At 46.1% G+C, this 14,612-nt stretch overlaps 1 long non-coding RNA gene across 2 annotated transcripts; it reads right to left on the bottom strand.

Annotated features, from left to right (window-relative positions):
- Positions 1-5,856: 5,856 nt before the first annotated feature.
- Positions 5,857-11,327, bottom strand: LOC142830989 (uncharacterized). 2 transcript variants are annotated; one of them, XR_012906572.2, is made up of 3 exons: positions 11,106-11,273; positions 10,690-10,832; positions 5,857-10,261 (listed from the first exon to the last, which is right to left on the bottom strand). It is a non-coding gene; the product is annotated as an uncharacterized LOC142830989 (long non-coding RNA). The 2 variants fall into 2 exon arrangements; XR_016350400.1 differs by having other exon boundaries at positions 5,857-10,832; positions 11,106-11,327.
- Positions 11,328-14,612: the final 3,285 nt, after the last annotated feature.

Below are 14,612 nucleotides of genomic sequence, written 5' to 3'. Positions count from 1 at the left end.
TTGGATCTGCAAATAAAAATACATTAGTCACATGGAATATACACAATACATGCTGAAATTTAAAAAAATACAGGAATGAAACAATCCTTGTACCTAGTTCTGTCAATACAGTATGGTTCAGTGCAACTCTTCTGGCATGATATTTTATCCAGTAGCATACTACTATATTTTTAAAAGATGTTTATAAAATATAAGCACTGACTGCCTTTAAATAACATAGCAGGGGACATCTTTTCCACACATGCAAGATGTAGACCTGCGTGCAGTTCTGCAAAAGTTACAGTATGCTGTGCAATGTAGATTTATAGATGTAGTTTAAAATCATGGAACAGTTTGTACCATCATATCTACAGGAAAGGACCACTATACTTCCTGTGATTGTCAGCATTAATTATTTTTAAGCTGTTTCAATCCTCCCTTTAATACCCCACATATCCACGATGAATAAAAAATAAAACTTTAGAACTCAATCATTGTAGATGTTTATTGCTGTAGAAAAAGACTAAGTATTGAGCACTTTGAGAAGAGATATCCCACACTTCTGCTATTATTAAAAGTCACTTGAATATTTTAACTCATTCAGTACTGGAAGGTCTTAACCTTCCTTTCAAAATTAGGATAAGTGACACTTTACCTTATTACCACTCACTTTTACCAAGAGAGCTAATGGCGTGTTCTCTGTTTGCCCTCAAAAGCAGCACTATTCTGGCTGCAACCTTGTGATTAATACAGTAAAAGAGTTGAGAGAAGAAATCTGTTGCTGCCATGCTTAGTTTGAAACTTAGTTGATCAAATATTGATTTGGATTGCTTTTTCTTCACATATCAAAGCTGCAGAAGCTTAGACTGAGCCAAAATGGTCCTGTTGTAATAATAAAGCCCTAAGAAAGGCAGCAGGTTGTATAGTTAACTCCTTGTGAGCAAAATCCCTGCCCTAAAACTATGCAACCTACTACCTCTTCCTAGGAGCCCTCTGTATCTTCTGCAGTTCTTCAATTTAGCAGCCGCACTGTAAAATCGGTTATTTTTTATTGCAGTTTCTTTTAAACTTTCAGACATGCAAATACTGTGACATTTTACATTCATTTATACTAGGAATGGTAGATCAGACTAAAAACCCTTGACTGATATTCTACTTCGCTTTCAACTAAGCTCACTACCACTTTTGTTCAGTCAGAATAGCTCCTAAAATTATCACTTTCTAAGTAACTCCTTTCCCCCATGCAACTAAATTAGCTGGGATTTATAAATTTTTGGTAGTGGAACAAGTTTGACTCTGCCTTAGTAAATCTGAGCTGGTTACCATTTTTTTTAGTGTGAAAACCTTCTACACTCTGGGGCTCATGAAGGTTAAAACAGGCATCCAGGGGATCAGTCATCCTATGCTTCCTGTACAGATTACCCTTCCATTTAGAAAGGTGCAATGTACTACTAACAATCGTACTCCCTACAAAAGTGGGGGAGGAATGAGGAGAGATACTGAAGTCTTCATACAAAATAGTACCGCTGAAGTCATCTTCTCCAAATCAGTTTACTGGCCACTTGGGCTACCTGCTATTTAATACCTCACTGAAGTTGTGCTGTCAGAGCTACCATGAATTTCAAAACAGTTTGTCTAACCAATTTAAGTCAAGATTAGTGATCCAACAGATGACATGTGAAAGACCATTTGCAATATGAGCAACACTCACCTTCAGAAAAAATGCTGCATTTGGTTACTGTGCTATGTGTGCATAAGAAGTCACATTAGCACCTGACATTTTACAAACTTGAAAGTCTATTCAACTTTAAACTCAGAATACTCAATTAGTACGCAAAGGAACAGCAGATGTGTTTTACTCCTCGGGGAAGGCAATAGATTGTATAGTTATCGCCTGACAGGGTAAAATAACTACCCCACAACTATACAATCTACTACCTCACTCCGCTAGAGAAATATATACTTGGACCTAGTTCCGGGAAATACAGCTTTGTTGAACAGCTATTCAATTTTGAACAAGTCTTATCTTATGGTACCAATTACCACAACCAGTATTTTTGCTTAATTAGAAATGCAACAGTTTTAGTTTTTAAATTATCCCATGAAGTATACAGTTAGGATGAAATCTACCCTTCCGTACCTACGCTTCTCCCACAAAGAGAATTTTTAAAATCTAACTTGAAAATCAGAATGATAAAGAAATTGACTTTCCTGGACTGCACAAAATCCAGACATGCATACCAACTCTTCTATGTTACAGAAATGTATATCCTCTGCCCATAAGCCTTTGAACTAGAAAAGTTCTGAAGAACTGCAAAATAAGCTTCTAAAATGAAAGAGCTGACACTGCTGATTTTCTGCTGCTTTAGGAAAGACAGTAGATTGTATAGTTATCTCCCAGTTGTGGGTATGACCCTAAAACTATACAACCTACTACCTCATCCCACAGTGCAGACATCTTCTTAGTTCAGATGCAGAAAGAATGTTGTTTTACCAAAAACAAATGAACTGCAAGACAGCATCTATATTACAGATTACCACAAAGAAAGCTTCTCCATGCAACAAATTAAAGATTTTTTTATTTCCTACTTTTTAAAAATTATACCAACCAATAGACGATCTCAGGATTTCACCTCTGGACAGGGAGCAAGATGCAGAGCAAGAAAGGTATCTAAAATGCAGATTTTTAAAATGTTAAAATTACTCAAATCTGAAAGTAAAAAAAAATATCAGAAATCTTACATACAGCAAGAACATCATCACTCATTCCTCTTGTTAATTAACAGTAACAGTGAAACCTAACAACCATGGTTCTCTTCAGCCAATTTTCCTAGTTGTACCAGTGAAAGGGTTTAAAGCCTATACATCAAATACAAAATGTAATACCATGAATAACCAATGTTTTAAGCCAAGTTAGTGTAGGAGATTTTCACTTAGCATTTAAAATATAACAGCATGAAAGTGCTACTTTGCAGATACTTTGAGGTGAGCAAATTGTTACCCCAGATCTTAGATTAAGTTCTTGGGGGGAAGAGACCAACCTGTTATGCAGCACAATGTATTTTTGATCCCAATTGGGCCCTCTACGCACTGCAATATTAGTGCAACTTGCTTCTCCAAAAGCTACTTTTGTGCTCATTTTTTTAAAAGCAAAAAGGACATACTAATTCATTCTGATGTAAACTTAAAACCTGTTTCCACTTTAACACTTCAGTTAAACATGATCCTGAACAAGTTCGGAGAGGAAAAAAAATCTAAATCAAAATGCTTGCCAGGCAGATGTACAATTTAGAATCCACTTCTTAGCAAAGACAACAAAGAGTTCTTTAGTACCTTAAAGACTAATAGATTTATTTGGGCATTGGGGTTTTGCCCATAAAAGCTTATGCCCAAATAAATCTGTTAGTCTTTAAGATGCCTCCTCCCCACCCCCCTTTTTTATGCATGCACAGACTAACACAGCTCTGATTCCTGGCAAAGGTAGCTTGGAAACAGGGAGCCGGGGGAAGAAAAGTTGATTTATATTAGGAAAAACAATTAACCATCTGAAATAAGTATTTCTAAATGCAGTTTAGAAATGCAATTTTCTGAACAGTTCAAATATTATATATTTACAAGATTTTATTGGTAATTCTAATTGAAGACTCTCAAAAAGTCTTAACAGAATAGCCCCACCACATGTCAATGTCCTTGCCAAAAAATACAGCCTGTGATCCAGTGCATTTATATACAAATGGAGGACATTATTCCGCCATGAACAGCATACCAATAAAAGCAAAAAAAGTCTTGAACTCTTCAATGCTGTACTCTGGAACCTTAATATATACAAATATTGGCAATGAATGTTAGTGGATTGCTCTTAAGGTTCTGCCACAGAGTAGAATATGCCCCGGACCTGCTTTCACTAAATCATATGCTTTAACATAATTTAAGTTTAAGTATTTCTTGCACAGATGGGCATAAGTTGTTGGTTATAATTCCCAAAACAGAAATAAAATCTGAATAGCTCTGAGACAAAGCCACCTTTAGATAAGCTCAGTAGAGGCAAAAATACTGCAGTCAGATGGAGAAAAAAAAAGTGTAGAAACATTAAAAATCCTTTTTCATGAGAGTCTTCACTTCTTCACCAGCAGAGCAAAAAGCTGTGTAAAAGTATCATATCCAGGATACTGAAAGTCTGCTGATGCCTTCTCAGTCCAGCAAGGTGAACCACATCAGATAGAGGAATAGCCAAGTGGGAAATAGAAAGACTATAGTATGGAGTCACACTGAGCCTATCAGATGATGATTCAAGATGGTACCTGTTTATATGTTGTGAAAACTGGCCACAAAAGGATGACAGGGCAACCAATACTTTTTTTTTTTTTGCTGTTTATGTATTTAGTCCTACATATCTCAATGATAATATTCTTCCATTCAAATAGAAGTTATGTTAAAAGCATTCTATGTTTACATTATACTACTGAGTTGATTGATATTTATTTTCGCAAGATACTGAATATGGATGTTAAATTTCGATTAATCAGCTAATCGAGTTGTTGATGGAATTTTCATTGAGTACTTGATTAGTCGATAAAGGGGGCACTGGCTATCCTGCTGCACCTCTTCCTTTGAAATGTACCAGAGCCGTTGTTGGCTCTGGTACATTTCAAAGACAGAGGTGCAGCAGTCGGGACCCTGCACAAGTGGGGACTGCTTCGGTCCCCACTCATGCCATTTCCCCCACTGCCTCTCGTATCCCTCCGCGGAGATGGTGATTCTATTACCCAACAAGCCTAGTCGCTTATATCCCTAATAATGCAGTCCATTTTTTTCCAAAGTTATTGAAAGGGTTTCAAGCAGCCTTAAATCTCCTAATAAAATGTATTCATTCTTGAAGTGTTCACAGCTGGGCCACTCTTTCCACTGCCAGTGGAACTCATTTGTACACCAGGCCCCATCTGATTATCTTCAGATTGCTTCTGCTATTATCAGGACTTTTTGCTTGAAGCATTATGCAACTAGTTTTATACTGAGCTTACAGAATACATTTAGAAATCTAATAAGCTTATGTGAAGAATTGTTCCATTTCATTACAAGACTTGCTAAAATTGTGAGGCTTACATTTAAAAAAGCTGAATAATACTATTTTCTTATGGTATTTATCTACTGTCTCATCTGTGCCTTACTACATCACAACTTAAGACACTAATAGCTCATACTCACCAAAACAGTCTCAATTTTGAAAGAAGTGAAACTGACCCTAAGAGATGGTTGCTAAGATATTTTCATCTATTGCAATTTTGGAGATGGTATAAAACAGAAATTTCTAAAAAAAAATCTCGTGAAGTTCTGTTTCATCTGTCTAGATCTTTGGAATGCTAACACTACTCTGTCTATATATCCAATTCTCAGCTCAGGAGAAGCAATAACTAAAGGTGATGGAGCAGTCTTTGTAGGAGTCAGGGATGTTAAGTAGCAATTAATTTGCTAATTGAGTCGTCAATAGAATTTCCATCAACTACTCGACTAGTCAATAGGCACTTCCACGTTCCACCTTAGAAATGTACAAGAGCCCCAGGAGCACACGTAGAACCTAGGGCCAGTGGAAAGTCCCACTGACTCTGGGCTCCACACAGGTGCTTCCGCTCTGAAACGCACAAGAGCCCCAACGGGCTCTTGTGCATTTCAAAGCTGACACACTGCATGGAACCCGTAGTCAGCTGGGGAGTCTCAGCTAATTCCGGGCTCCAAGTGGCACTGCTGCTTTGAAATGCCACACAGAGCTGAAGGTCACCTGGGGAGCCCCCAGCTGATCCTGGGTTCTGTGTAGTGCTGCCGCTTTAAGTACTCCCCTCTTGTGTCTCCCCACCCCCTTGTGCCTCTGATAGAGGTAGCGGGGGGGGGGGGGGGGGGGTGACTAGTCAACCATCCTGTCAACTGTCCGATAAGCATTAATTTTCACTCTTCTCCTGTAGTAATTTTGTAAAATTCAGAACACCCTTAAACTAGTGGCTCTTTAAAATTCATATGCTAAAGTTTCATTGGAACAAGTTTTCAAATAATTTGCAATCAATGATTAAATCACCCCACACCGGTTCAAAATTACTATACAAAAGCCTTTTACATTGCAATCATTCACTGAAATTAGAAGGAAACAGGAATATCTAATTTTGAGTTGCATGTAAGAACAGAGAGGTAACTGCTAGTAGTGCTAGACATGTTTGGAGATAAAGGATTTACCACAAGAAAATAAGTCACTGTTGCCCACTGTCCAACAAATTCTGTCCCCAACACTAAACAAGGTGAGGTCCCACAGAAAATGCTTTTAAAGCTTGTAATATGCATGAGGTACAATATTGAGTTTTCTACCCTAATTACTTGCCTCTGTAACACTAGTTTTTTAACGTTGTGTGTATGAATGAGAGATCAAGCGTCTCAATATGAATAGCTAGCAAACGGTATAAGTGAAATGTTCACACTATTAATTGGATAGAAAATTGCCAAATAAGATTCTACTGTACTAGTGGGACAAAACTTTAAGAAGTTACTAGCTTCTATGTGTTACTTCTAGATTAGTAAACAATCTATTGGCCAGATATCAATACATGCTGCCACCCGTTAAGATCAAATCTCTTCAGATAAAATACATTAACCTAAATATCTTTATTAACTTCATGTACACGTGAGGTGGTCAGAAAGTTTCCCAATATCTTGATGCTCAAATATTTGATTAGTTTACTGAAAGTCGATATAATAAAGGTCTGAAGAAAGTATCTGTTTTGCCTACTCCTAAAATAGATTTGATAGTAACTTGTGTAACTTATTTAATCTGTACTTCATTTTATTATTTGTAAAGTGGATGAAAATTTTTACCCACTTCCAAAAACTGAGACAGTTTTACAGATATGAAGGGCCTAGAGGCTATCTAGTTTTTTCTCCTGTATCAAAATCACCAGCTACTCCAAAACCCTAAACTAAGAAGTTATGTATATAGTAAAGAGAACCAATTAGATATCAGATTGAACATACAGTGCTGATGTTTGTTCTGTACTTTTTCCAGTTATGTCAGACATGCTAGAACAGAGCATTGTTTTTTCTAACCATGACCACTCCAAACTGTTGCCCAATTTTTACATAAACCACTGTCGGGTGATTTCACCATCTTTTAGAGTCAACTGCCACAGATTTCCACTGAACAGAAGTTTGCCATTTCCTTTTTTTAAGACAGCTAAAGAAGTACAGCATTCTGAACTGTTTTTCACAGGACATTTAAAGTGGCAATTATTTATTCCCCCTGAAATGTCCGTTTTATTATGTATCTGTTTATATTATATAATCCCTTGATGGGGAATAGTTCACTTCATCATATCAAATATCAGTTAGTTCTGATATTTAATCCCCTACTTGATGTACTTTTCAGAGGATGGCTTAAGAGATAAATTTAATAAAGACACATCCATGAGTTAAAACTTATACCTGCATCAAAATTAAACGGTCATTCTTTTAAGTCACTGTAACAAGATATCTATATGCATCCTTATGTTTTCCTATTTAATTCCCTTATGTTGGTCTAACACACACAAAAAACCTGTTTATTTGTTCCTGTTAACTGAGCATGAGTGTCATGTATTTTACCCCCCTCTGTTAATTTCTGGTGTCCGTATATTATCAACTGAATAATTAGAGGTTTAACAAGCCATAAGATTTAAGTGGGATTCACAAAGGTGCTTCACTTTCATAGATTTCAGATCAAGGTGCAGCAATTCATAAAAAAATTTAACTTTTCTATTGATCTTCACAGCTTCTAGAAGATCTCTTGTAAATTTTCTAAGTTATTTCATATACAAAGGGATCTTCCAACTAACAGTTAACATTTAAGAGAAACTTAAAAGGCATTTATCAAATGGATATTAAAATGAGAGCAGCAGAAATGATCCTTTTAAGTCACGGAAGTACTCACCCTCTCCAATCTTCACATGCAGGATAATTACATTTTAGTCTTTTCAAGTAGCCTATGCAACCTTTTAATTTGTATGCTCTTCATATCGATAAATCTAAGTTTTTAGATAACAGGCTAACATTCAATGCAAAAGTGCTGTTTAACACATTATAAATCAAAATACCATAAAGGTAAGTAGCAAATAACTTAGAAACTCCCTTTAATAGGTATTCTAACTAATGTTTCAAGATAAGGGCTTAGAATAGCATGATAAAACAGTTTAGGAACAACCTGTAGCAAACTTGATCAATTTTCAGTAATAATTTGCAAGACCCCCTTCACCATGACTTTTAAATGGTCAATCACTAACCACCCTTCCTGTACTACTTATTGTAATCAGATCTCAATAACTGAGAACTTGAAGTAACAAAATTTCCTGAAGGGCTTTCAAGGGAAACTATACCTTAATGAGCCTACACCAAAATTAATAAAGCCATCCATGTACGAGAAGTTATGACTAATGGATCAAGCCAAATCTGACTATAGGAACCATTTACTAGGAGGTCTGTAAAAGTGAAGTCTAGTTACTAAACACTGGGGTTTTTAAGATTCTTTACAGTAGAAGTGAAAGTATTAGAAGTTCAATACAAATGAAATCATTAAATATTTCTGAAGTTCAAAAATATAAAATTCTGTTCAACAAATGCCATTTCAAAACCCCAATAGAATTTGAATCAATTTTTCATCACTAGTTTTATTCTTTAGGTACTAACTAAAAAATAATTAAATAATTTTATAAAGACACATGCTCCTGTCCCGCTGCCAGACCTCCCTATTCCTGGGCTCTGTATTCCAGGAACATCTGTGGTCCATGTCAGAGGACGGATGTTTCTGGACCAGAGAGTCCTAGTTTAGGGAGGTACAAGCTGTGATACTTGGCACATTGTTTTGCTCTCTAGTCTTTAGCAAACTAAAAATATAACTGACAATTGCTAGCCTAGATGAAAGTTACCCTGTATCACCTCAGCTCCTGCAACATCTACATATTAATAACATTTAAATGTCAGTCAACTTCCTTTTTGAACAACACAACTTAATGTTTCTTTGGCTTTCTTTTTTCCCCTCATACTACCTTCAAAGAGGCATAGAGCCCAAGGTCTGAAAGGACTTTGGAAATCATCTTGTCTAGAGGTGGGCAATAATTTTTTATGAGGGACCACTCCAAGAAGTGTAAGTAGTCAAGGTCCATGCTCTTCCATAATATTAATGGAGGAGATGCAGAGTCTGGGATGGAGGTTGGGTGCAGAAGAGAATTTGAGGGTGCAGGATGGGGTGAAATCTGAGAGGGAGTTTGGATTATTTTAAAAAAAAAGGGGGGGGGATTGTGACCTGGGTAGGGGGATAGGAGATGGTGCAAGGGTTTGGGCTGTGACCTGGGGCAGGAAGTTGGGAGAGGTGGTGGGGTACCTGGTACAGGCTCTGGCTAAGAGGTGCTTATCCAAGGCAGCTCCTGGCCAGAAGCCTAGCAGGACCCTTGGGCAGGCCCTCTCCCTGCCACAGCCCTGCAATACCACTCAAAGCAGCTGACTGCTGGGGCTATGTACCACTTTATGCACCATGCTCCCTGAGGGCCCTTCATGTGCTTCCTGCACCCCAAGCACAGCCAGGCAGCTCCCATTGGCCAATTTCCAGCCAATAGGAGTTGCAATTTCCCGCCAATAGGAGCTGCAAGAGGTGGGTCACGAGCAGAGCACAAAGGCCCCCCCCCCCCACACACACACTTCTCTCCTAGGCAAAGAGATACAGATGGTTTCCACAATTGGCTGCTTTTAATGGCATGCAGCAGCACAGCAGGCAAGGCACCTTGCCTGAAGGTCTATTTCATAAGTCTTATAATTGACTTATACTTGTCATTGTTATCGGTTAACGCTTAGTCCTCAACAAATCAGATTTACATTGGCAGCTCTCTACAGTTGAATGTAATCCAAATGTTCCTTTTATGAAAGTTACAGCAGCCTATAAACAGTAGATTTCATGATAAAAAACTGATAACTATACAGCAGCAATACACAATGCAATTGATAACTATTTCCAATCTAAAACTTCATTAAAATTGCATTAAAGCTACTGCTACATCATAGACACATTTCAAAACACTACCGCTTAAATATACAACACAATAAGGCCCAAGTACAAGACGCATAACCATGTTAGTCCTTATGAAAGCATAAACTTTTGCTTCAAGGAGCCTTTACTTACTCCACCAGGTCTGTTTTAAATCCAAGTCACAGTTGTCAATACCTGCAGGTCTTACCAGCAGTTTCAAAGCCTCAAAACGTCTTTGTTCAGAACTGTTGAAGCCTAAGCAAGAGGAAAAGCGCATGAGCGGCTGCTACTTGCTCGCAGGGGACGGAGCTCCGCGGGGTCTGGGTGACCTCACGGAAGGTATTCGCGTCCCCTCCCCCTGGGGCTACGAACCGCCCTTCCCCCCGCCGAGCCCAGCCGCAGCATCCTCCCGCCGTTAGCGCCCGCGGCCAAGGGCACTGGGGACCCCGGGCTTCCCGGCGCTGCCCGCAGAACAGGGGGCTGGGCCCGCCTGCCTCCCCGCGCCATTAGGAGCCAGGGCCGCGGGTCCGCCCGAGAAGGGCCGGGAGCCCAGCGCGGGGGGGCGGCCGAAGCCACCGATCGCTCCCGCCCGACCCCCAAGAAATCGGGGGGGCCGCGGCCCGGAGGGTTCGGAGGAAGACGGGGAAATAGCGCCTCCCCCTCCCTGCCAAGGTCTCCCCTACCTGCAAACTTGATAGCGGAAGTGACGTGCGCGGCCGCTAACAGCACCCGCAGCCTATCACTCACGGGAACGGAAGTTACATAGCCAATCAGCAGCGCCCGAGGGCGGCACTTCCGGGGCTTCACGTTAGTCTGACGGGGGGAGCTGAGGAAAAAAAATACCTGAAATGCTTAAAAGCGTGAGCGAGCAGGCCGGTGAGAGCCCCCCCCCGGGCGGAGCACGGCCCTGCGGCCCCGGGCCAGGCTCAGCCCGCCCCACGCACGCGGCCGCCAGAAGGGAACATGGCGCAGTGGTCGCTTCGCCCGAGCAGGGGGCCGCCGGCCCGGCCTTCAGCCAGCGCCTCCCCTCGGCCCCCGCGCCCCTTCCCCCGCGGCGCGCCTGGCCGCCCCCCAGGCCCCGCCGCCCCAGAGCCTCTACCTGGACTCGCCCTGCGAGCAATGGCGGCCCTGCCGCAGCCCCCTCCCTGCGGCAGGCTGATCCGGAGCGGCGCCCAGGACCCGGATGGAGTCGCTCGCGGCGGCCCTGCAGCCGCTCGCCGCAATGCACGACGGGAAAGGAGGCAATGCCGCGTGTGCCGTCTCGCGCCGCTCATTGGCAGGGGGGAGGCGGAGCGCGCCATCCGTCACCGGCGCGTCTCCACTCTCATTGGCCCGGGGGCCACGTGGCACCGCCTGGGAGAGGGGCCTGGTCTCTCATTGGAGACGAGCCCCTCCTCCCCCCTCCCGCACTTGCTCACCCCCTATTGGGAGGCGGGTCGTTCCAACCCCATTTTCCCGCCCCACCCCGGGCGCCAAAAGACCTTGGAGCCCCCCCCGCGGCCTGGGGCGACTCCCCTTCCCGCCGTGCAGGGGGGCGGGGGCGCGCTGCAGGGGAGGGGCTGCAGGGGAGCGGGGGCGCGCTGCAGGGGAGGGGCTGCAGGGGGGCGGGGGCGCGCTGCAGGGGAGGGGCTGCAGGGGAGCGGGGCGCGCTGCAGGGGAGGGGCTGCAGGGGGGCGGGGGCGCGCTGCAGGGGAGGGGCTGCAGGGGGCGGGGGCGCGCTGCAGGGGAGGGGCTGCAGGGGAGCGGGGCGCGCTGCAGGGGAGGGGCTGCAGGGGGGCGGGGGCGCGCTGCAGGGGAGGGGCTGCAGGGGAGGGGCTGCAGGGGAGCGGGGCGCGCTGCAGGGGAGGGGCTGCAGGGGAGCGGGGCGCGCTGCAGGGGAGGGGCTGCAGGGGAGCGGGGCGCGCTGCAGGGGAGGGGCTGCAGGGGAGCGGGGCGCGCTGCAGGGGAGGGGCTGCAGGGGAGCGGGGCGCGCTGCAGGGGAGGGGCTGCAGGGGGGCGGGGGCGCGCTGCAGGGGAGGGGCTGCAGGGGGGCGGGGGCGCGCTGCAGGGGAGGGGCTGCAGGGGAGCGGGGCGCGCTGCAGGGGAGGGGCTGCAGGGGAGCCGGGCGCGCTGCAGGGGAGGGGCTGCAGGGGAGCGGGGCGCGCTGCAGGGGAGGGGCTGCAGGGGAGCGGGGCGCGCTGCAGGGGAGGGGCTGCAGGGGAGCGGGGGCGCGCTGCAGGGGAGGGGCTGCAGGGGAGCGGGGCGCGCTGCAGGGGAGGGGCTGCAGGGGAGCGGGGCGCGCTGCAGGGGAGGGGCTGCAGGGGAGCGGGGCGCGCTGCAGGGGAGGGGCTGCAGGGGAGCGGGGCGCGCTGCAGGGGAGGGGCTGCAGGGGAGCGGGGGCGCGCTGCAGGGGAGGGGCTGCAGGGGAGCGGGGCGCGCTGCAGGGGAGGGGCTGCAGGGGAGCGGGGCGCGCTGCAGGGGAGGGGCTGCAGGGGAGCGGGGGTGCGCTGCAGGGGAGGGGCTGCAGGGGAGCGGGGCGCGCTGCAGGGGAGGGGCTGCAGGGGAGCGGGGGCGCACTGCAGGGGAGGGGCTGCAGGGGAGCGGGGCGCGCTGCAGGGGAGGGGCTGCAGGGGAGCGGGGCGCGCTGCAGGGGAGGGGCTGCAGGGGAGCGGGGCGCGCTGCAGGGGAGGGGCTGCAGGGGAGCGGGGGCGCGCTGCAGGGGAGGGGCTGCAGGGGAGCGGGGTGCGCTGCAGGGGAGGGGCTGCAGGGACACCGTCAGTAGCGCCCCAGGGCAGACCTGCCTCTCCAACAGGGCGTGGTCCTGCAGCCAGCGCCTGGCCCTCACTGGGGGTTAGTGCAACGCCCCCGCCCCCTTATTCTGAACTATTGAGCAGTCCCGCTGACCCAGCCCCTTTTCCTGAAATCTGCAGTTTCCTCGGAGTGAGCTCACTTGGAACTGGGTATTTGGGGAGTTACTGTTTCGAAATGGTGTTTTGTAGCCGCTCTTAGAGCAGGGGGCACCAGCTGGTAGATCGGGATCTACTGGCAGAGCTTGGAGCTTCTGACGGCTGTTCTATTCTGTTTCACCAGGAACCTGTTAAGCGCGGGCACTTCGCTTTCCCCTCCGCCCTCTGTGCTGCTGCTCCTGCCCTCTGCCTTAAAGCTGCTCCCCAGGAGGCGCCTGCTTGCTGTGCAGGGTGCGGGAGGGAGAAGAGGTGGCTGCTGGTATCAAGGTGCCACCCCCTTCTGTACTGATCTCCACACAGAGAGAAGGGGATGGCGGGAGCTTGGCAATGCAAATCTCTGTCACTCTCATACACTGTGGCTACGTCTAGACTACATTCCTTTTTCGTAAATTAGACATATCGCAATTGTTAATGAAGCGGGAATTTCAATCTCCCCCACTTCATTAGCATAAAAATGGCTGCTGCTTTTTTTTCCGCATGGAGCTTTGTCGGAAAAAAGCTCCAGTCTCGATGCTGATCTTGCGGAAAATAAAGCCTTTTCCAAAAGATCCCTTATTTCCTAGAGGGATAAAGTGGGTTAGTTTTGGGTTTTGACTGGTCTGTGCATTTCATAATTTTCATTTCTCTTATGCTTACATTTAATTCTCAAATGTCTAGCCTGTCATGTCTGGAGTAATTATCCCTTTGGTAATTATTGCTCCTGGAAGTGGCTGGCATTTGCCTGAAGCTTCTGAGAAAGGAAGAGCAGGGGGTCTCCAGATGGTGCCCTTGTGTGCAGACACCACTCCTACAGCTCTAATTGATTAGTATTGGGGAATCATGGCCAGTAGGAACTGTGGGCTCAGTGCCTGTAGATGTGGGGCAGCACATGGTGCCATGGCCATGGAGCCCTTGCTGTACAGGCCAGCTGCTTTGAGGAGTGATGCAAGGCCAGGGCAGGAGTAAGCCACCTTAACTCCACTGCTGCACCACCTGGAAGCTGTCTCTGTTAAACAATGTCCAGCCAGAGCCTGCTTCCTGAACCCCTGTCCCAGTCCCAAATCCCCTCCTGTAGCCAACTTCCTGCCCCAGATGTGAGACTCCTTGTGCCCAAACTCCTTCCCAGAGCTTGTACCCTGATACTCCTTCTGGACTCTAATCCCCCACCCTGGGCTAAGCCCGGAGCCCTTCCCACACTCCAAACCTCTTGGCCCAAGACCAGAGCCTGCACCCCAAACTCCTACCCCAGCCCATTGAAAGTGAGTTTGGGGGAGAAAGGGTGTTGGAATGAGCAGGGTGAGGCCTCGGAGAAAGCGTGGAGCAGGAGCAGGGCCTCAGAAGGGGTGGGAAGGAAGTGGGGCAAGGTATTGAGGTATATCTTACATTGCAAAAAACGCTGATTTCTTACAGTAGGAAGTCAGTGCTTTTGCGGAAATTCAAGCGGCCAGTGTAGACAGCTGGCAAGTTTTTCCGGAAAAGCTGCTGATTTTCCGGAAAAACTGGCCAGTCTAGACACAGCCTGGGAGAGTGGTGAAACACTGGAATGAGTTACCTAGGGAGGTGGTGGAATCTTCATCCTTAGAGGTTTTTAAGTCTCGGCTTGGCAAAGCCCTGGCTGGGTTGATTTAGTTGGGATTGGTTCTTCCTGGGGTAGGGGGCTGGACTTGATGACCTCGTGAGGT

The sequence above is a fragment of the Pelodiscus sinensis genome, chromosome 11 (genome assembly GCF_052426305.1).
Source record: "Pelodiscus sinensis isolate ZL-2025 chromosome 11, ASM5242630v1, whole genome shotgun sequence".
Taxonomy (NCBI): Eukaryota; Metazoa; Chordata; order Testudines; family Trionychidae; genus Pelodiscus; species Pelodiscus sinensis.
Note: the sequence above shows the minus strand (reverse complement) of the source record. Positions and strands in the feature narration are given on the sequence as shown.